The sequence below is a fragment of the Ovis canadensis genome, chromosome 1, assembly GCF_042477335.2.
Source record: "Ovis canadensis isolate MfBH-ARS-UI-01 breed Bighorn chromosome 1, ARS-UI_OviCan_v2, whole genome shotgun sequence".
In the NCBI taxonomy this organism is placed as follows: Eukaryota; Metazoa; Chordata; class Mammalia; order Artiodactyla; family Bovidae; genus Ovis; species Ovis canadensis.
In genome coordinates, this window is record NC_091245.1 from 107,164,666 (window position 1) to 107,170,665 (window position 6,000).

Consider the following 6,000-nt stretch of genomic DNA (forward strand, 5'->3'; position numbering starts at 1 on the left):
CCTGGGAGCAGCCACCCCCTGGGCTCTGTCACCCTCTGTATGGGAAGGGGCCCCAGCTGGCTGGCCGGTCGGCCTGACGTTCCCGTGGGTGTAGCTGAGCCCCTCCCTCGGTTGTGGGCCTCCCTCCTGCCTGGGCACACGCTGAGGTGCCCAGGACCACCTGCCTTTCCCTTGGTCTCCTCTTGACCTGGTTTCTTTGTGTCCTCCGCTCCCTGGCCCTTTTACAGTGACGTCTGTTTTTCCACCCACCATCCATGCCACCCTGTCCGGGCCAGCTGTCTCCTTGGCAATTCTGTCCATGAGCCACCAGGTTCTATCCCGGGGGAACTGAGGCCAGGGGCCTAACAGTGTCTCCTGGTGTGAGACCTCTAGTGACCTCTCACTGACCTCAGCAGAGTGCTGCCTTGCCCTCCTGCCTCTCATGCCCTTCGGGGCTCTGGGACCCTCTGCTGCACAGGGGCTGGCAGAACATTGGGCGGCTGCTGTCCCTGAGCTTCGAGCAGGGCAGAGGCAGGGGGAGGGACAAGATGACCCAGCATGTGTCCCTGTCTGAAGTTGAGCCTGGATGAAGCGCTTTCCTGGGAAAGTTCTGTCACTAATTGACTTGCAAATGCCTTGTTTGTCCCCAGATTCATAATTAGTGCTAAGGATTTCTAGGGCCCCATCCTGGAGGGATCTTTTTTTGGGGGCAGCATGTTCCTCTCCCCTCTCTGAGGTCGGCTGGGCTGGGGGTGGGTAGAGCCGGGCACCGGTGCCCAGCTGCCGTCCAGCGTTCCCACGGCTCTGGTGCCAGCGTGTGAAAGGCGAGGTGTGGGGGGCGCGGGGGCCGGGGCTCCCCGCCATCTTTCAGCCGGGACCGGGGCCAAAGCCCTGAGGCTCCAGGAAACGGCAGAGCTGGGGAGCGGGCAGGGGCAGTGGGTGGGGGCCGGCTGGCACCCCCAGGAAGAAGAGCCCAGCCGGTGCCTGGGCTGGCATTGGCCGAGCCTCCAGCACGATGAATGGGCCAACAAGGGGCCTCTCTTCCCCACGGCTTCCCCACAAAGGCCTTGGCTACACCATTGGATGTGGGGGGCCAGGGGCCACAGGAGGAAGAGGAGAGGCTATTCTCAAAGACAACCCCGATGCCCAGCCTCTGCATTCCCAGGAAGGGGGCCCTGGGCTGGGGGCCCAGTGCCTTGGGTTCAGGCCCAGCTTGGACTTCAATCTGCTGAGTGAGGAGGGCGACCCTCCCAATCTCTGTGGGCCTCGGTTTCCCCCACAGTGTTATTCCTGGCGTCCTTCCCTGCCCTGCTGTTCCTCTCCTGCTTTATGCCCACTCAGTTACCCCCCACAGCCCCATCCAACCTTCTACTGAAGTTCCCAGCCCTCTGCAGCCCTTCTGTGGGCCTGAGACCCAGCCAGACCTCCCCTTCAGTCAGGCGCAGGCTCCCAGCCCCCAGGGCCCTTCAGTTGCCCTCAGGTTAGGAGGAGCTGCTGGCCAGGAAGGACCCGGAAGATCCTAAAGGCTGTGGCTGTCTGCTATGGAGTCGAACAGCCCAGGGCCTCTTGCAAAGTGTGTGGCCCAGAGGTGTCGGTCTGTCTGGGCCACATCTGTGAGCGGCCTCACAGGGTTATCACCAGGAACCGTGAGACTGTGAGTGGAAGACGCTCCCTGGGGGATCTGGCACAAAGTGGAGGCTCAGTCGAAGTTCTTTTGTCTCCTGCCTCTCTCGCAGAGTTTGCTTCCATCTGCCTATGTTTCTGGGTGACTGAGATGTTCTTTCACAGTCCACCGCCATCTTTTTTTTTTTGGCCTGGCTCTCTCAGCAGCCCCTCTATATCCACCACTTCCTCTTCAGTTCCCTGCCCAGGGCTGGCCACTTTCCGTTGGTAAGTTCTTCCTGAAGTCTAACGTTCTATTGCAGGTTGCTCCCCCCCTCCCTAGGCCTGGCTTCTTCCCAGGCTGCCGGGCAGCTGGGGGCCTGGGGGAAGGCGGTAGAGGTGGGCTCTATGGTAACCCTGAGAAGAGAATGCCCTCTTTCCTCATCTGCATATAGACGGTCTCAGGTCTCATTTGCATACAGACAGGCCTCATCTGCATATGCTCAGTGGGACTCTGAAGCACATTCCTCAGTGTCCCCGGGGACCCTCCCACCCTGTCTTGGCATCCCTGTTGAGGGAGGGACCCCTCCCCACCCTTTCTGCCCCTGTCTGTGTCTGGGTCTTTCTGTTTCCAAAAGGCATCCTACCCTCTGTGGCTCCTCTCCCACCTTCTGTCCCCAGTGCCTGCTTCCCATTCCTGTGCTCAGACTAGTCTTTCCTCCCACCTCCTCGTGCCTGCCCCGGCTTCTTCACCAGGAGCCTCCCTTCTAAGCCAGGAGCCAGGCCACTGGTGGAAGCAGAGGGCTGGCCCCGGTCAGGCACTGGCTGCCTCGCCCTCCCCAGGGCCCTCAACATCTGGAGGTTAAGAAAGCCCTAGAATGTTGATGTGTAGGCTCCAGGGTCCAAACAAATGCAGGAGGAGGGGGAGGCCAGACTTCGTGCTGATCCCAGGCCAGACCTTGTCTCCCTTCACCCCTCCTCGCGGGACTGACCGCCAGGACTGCAGTGGGTCCTTGCAAGGCTGGGCAGTCAGGAGGATCCCTAAAGGAGGTCTGGGAACCTCAGAAGCACTTGGCCTGGCCTGATGAGCCCAGGCTCTGCCCCTTATATATGCCACATGGGGTATGAATGGAACTGCCTTTCGGAGCTGCAGCCCTCCTTGACCCTGTCCTTGTGGGGGACTCTGGGGCTCCTTGGAATGCAGCCTAGAGGAGCCTGGAATTCTCCTGACAGGCCTCCACCATGCTGAGGACCCTGGACAATCCTCTCTCTGGCCTCGGCTTCCTCTGCAAGTTGAGGAGCTGGGCTAGACCGGGTGCCTCTTAATGCAATATTTCTTCCTGAAAACCATACCTAGGTGCCTAGCCGGCATTGTGTGTGCAATTTCAGCAGATGCAAAGATCCCCTGAGTTTCATCTTGACCCCAGGCTAGGAGCCCTGGTCTAGAGGAGCTAAAAGTGCCGTGATCAGGGCTTAAATGAAAGAGGAGGGCGTGTAGACATATGTGCTTGAACACACAGAGTATCTCAGGGAGGACGCAGGCACCAGCGGCTGCCTTTTGGGAGAGGAGGTGGGTGGCTGTGAACAGGGAGGGGAAAGAGGCATACTTTCCCTTTGTGCTGTTGAAATTGGACCATGTGTGTTATCTTAAGTCTTTTTATTTAGAAAAATTCCAGGATTCAAGCTATCGTTTCATGAAGGGATTGTTAGATGGGAGGAAGGACTTTTTTAGATGGGAGTGGTATAATGCCTAAAAGGAGCTTGCACTCTGGACTCTGCCAGCACTTTCCAGGGGGCTTGTCTCTGGGGGAGCATGTTTTTTACAGGTGTGTCATGGGGGAAATGAGACCAAGAGCACAGGTCCTTCTTGCCTTGTCTCCCCCACTCCCTCAGGTTCCCTCCCAGGTATTGCTGGGAAGTCCTACCTGCTGTCTAACCTGAATCCTTCTTGTTAGGCACATTCATCCCATTCTGTCTCCACTCAGGGTGGACAGAGAGGAAGCAGGAGTGGGTGACCCCGTGAAGCAGGGGTGCTGTTTCTCTCTGGTCTGTTCAAACCCTGGAGAACATTTCTAGGGATGTGTCCCATCGCGGCCAAGACAGAGGGCCATCCGGTGACCTCCCACACAGGCGCTCCAGGGGAGCATCCCCATCCTCTCCTTCTCTTGGTTCTTGGGATGGTACCTAGGGGCCTCCTTGGCCGGGCGCATCAGCCCACTGCTCGGAGCTGGAACTAACCAGGTCATGGACGGTGTTCCCAGAAGCCTGGGGCGGCCCAGAGGGGTGGCAGGAGCCCACCTGCGCCCCGCCCACCCTGCACAGGTGGAAGTTCTGAGTGAGGCTCCCCCATTTTGTTGCCGTGGCATCCTCTATAGCACTAGTCTCTCAGGGCAGCGATCCCCAACCTTTTTAACACCAGGGACCGGTTTTATTAGAGACAGTTTTTCCATGGGCCTGAGTGGGTGGATGGTTTTGAGATGATTCAAGAGCATTACATTTATTTTTGTGTGCTTTATTTCTATTATGATTACATCAGCTCCACTTCAGACCATCAGGCCTTAGATCCCAGAGGTAGGGGACCTGTGTCTCAGAGGGAGGCTGGCACTACTCTCCTCTCATCCAGCCCCTCCCCTGCCCAGGTACATCCACTGCCACCAGTAATGTTGCTCAGTATTCAAGAGTCTTTATTAGACATGAGATGGCACTTCCATCTCAGAGAAATCATAGCTCAGAAGACACAGGAGAAACCAGGATGGGCTGGGCTGGGCAGCTTGCAGACACAGGAGCAAAGGGGAGGCAAAGCTGAGGTGGCTCCAGGTGCCAATGGGCTGCCCAGGCTGGAGGCTATGGCCTCTCCACTTCTATCCTGCACACAGGCTTCTTGAAGGAGCCACTCAACTTGCTAGAATTTAGCCTCATCTTTCAATGAATCAGGAAGGTTTCTCACAGGGCACCCAAGCCAAGTGGATGAAGTAGGTTCTTCTTTTTGGTCTGAAAAGAAAAAAAAAAGAAGGCCAAGATTGAAAAAGGTTCTTTTGGGATGGAAACATTAGCAGGAGATGGAGGGCAACTGTCCAGTGGCCAGGAGGGGTGAAAGACCAGGGAGGGCTCCATGGAAACGGGGGCCACCATCACAGTGAGTCTAGGCATCTCTTCTAGGTGCTCTGTCCAGGGCCACGGTAGGGGAGTGGGAGAGGAATGCCCAGGGCAGGAATTCTGATCCCCAGCAGGGGAGGGGCTAGGTGGGAGCCCAGGGGACTTGCTTCAGGAAGATGGGAAGCGTATTTCCCTGGTCAGGGACTAACCTGAGAAGATTTTGTTGACTTCTACAGCTCCTGTGGCTTCTTCCCCAGCCACATCTTCAACCTGCAAGGACTGTTTTAGCATTCCTCAGACTTCACTCCTGCACCTGAGGAGTGGCCTCCCTCCCCTGAGAACTTGCAGAGACGTCCCCCTGCCCATTCGGTCCTCTCCTCCTTTCTGTCCCACTGCTTGTGTTTGGCACATGCTCTGCAGGAAGCTGGCACAGGGGACGGAGACAGCATATGCTCTGGAATCCCCCAAGCCCCATTTGATGCCCAACCCAGCTTCCTAGTCCTCTGACTTAGGGCTCCGATTATGCCTTTGTTAAGTGGGGACAGTATCAGCAATTTTTCAGGACCATTGGGTGATCAACTGAGACAATGGCTAAGAAAGGGCTTACACACGCAAGAGGTTGCCAAAATCAAAGCCAGTTCCTTCCTTCCTGGGTGGTGGGAAGCTGTACCTAGGAAAGAATAAAATCAAGAAGGGTTACTCAGAAATCTGGTGCTGGGAAGGATTGAGGGCAGGAGGAGAAAGAGATGACAGAGGATGAGATGGTTGACTGACTCGATGGAGATGAGTTTGAGTGAAGGACAGGGAAGCCTGGTCCATGAGGTCGCAAAGTATCAGACACAACTAAGCGACTGAACTGAGAAATCAGGCATCAGAAGCACAGTTGTGGGCACAGCATTCCTTTCCTATCCCAGTTGGAATTGGGAGCCCCCCAAAATTCACCTCATGTGAACTTTCCAAGGGCTTTAAAGTCTGAGAAGAGAATTTCGGAAAGAGGAGGGTATCTGGGCCACACCCCTGCATTGCCCAGCTCTGCTCAGATCAGTGTCACCTTCCTCCCACCTAGACTTGCAATTCTTGCCTCCCTACCCCACCTCCCCCTTCCCCTGCCCTGCCCCCTGGCCTGCCCACCTTTGCCAGGCCCCCAACCTTGATGTGTCAGAGGGGTGGGGATGGGAGGGCTGCCTCACCCATCATACTGGAAGCTCCCTAAAGGTAAAGACTCAATCTCCCTCAAACCTGGGCTCCTTGAGGCCTGTGTCCCTGACCCCTCTTGGTCCTCTGCCCAGCCTGGGCTGGCTCCCAGGGGCCCTGAGGTAAGCC

The 6,000-nt window shown here is 56.9% G+C and overlaps 1 long non-coding RNA gene across 1 annotated transcript; it reads right to left on the bottom strand.

Annotated features, from left to right (window-relative positions):
* Positions 1–4,244: 4,244 nt before the first annotated feature.
* On the bottom strand, positions 4,245–5,101 carry LOC138429903 (uncharacterized). The gene is made up of 2 exons (XR_011252923.1): positions 4,887–5,101; positions 4,245–4,572 (listed from the first exon to the last, which is right to left on the bottom strand). It is a non-coding gene; the product is annotated as an uncharacterized lncRNA (long non-coding RNA).
* Between the last annotated feature and the right edge of the window lie 899 nt (positions 5,102–6,000).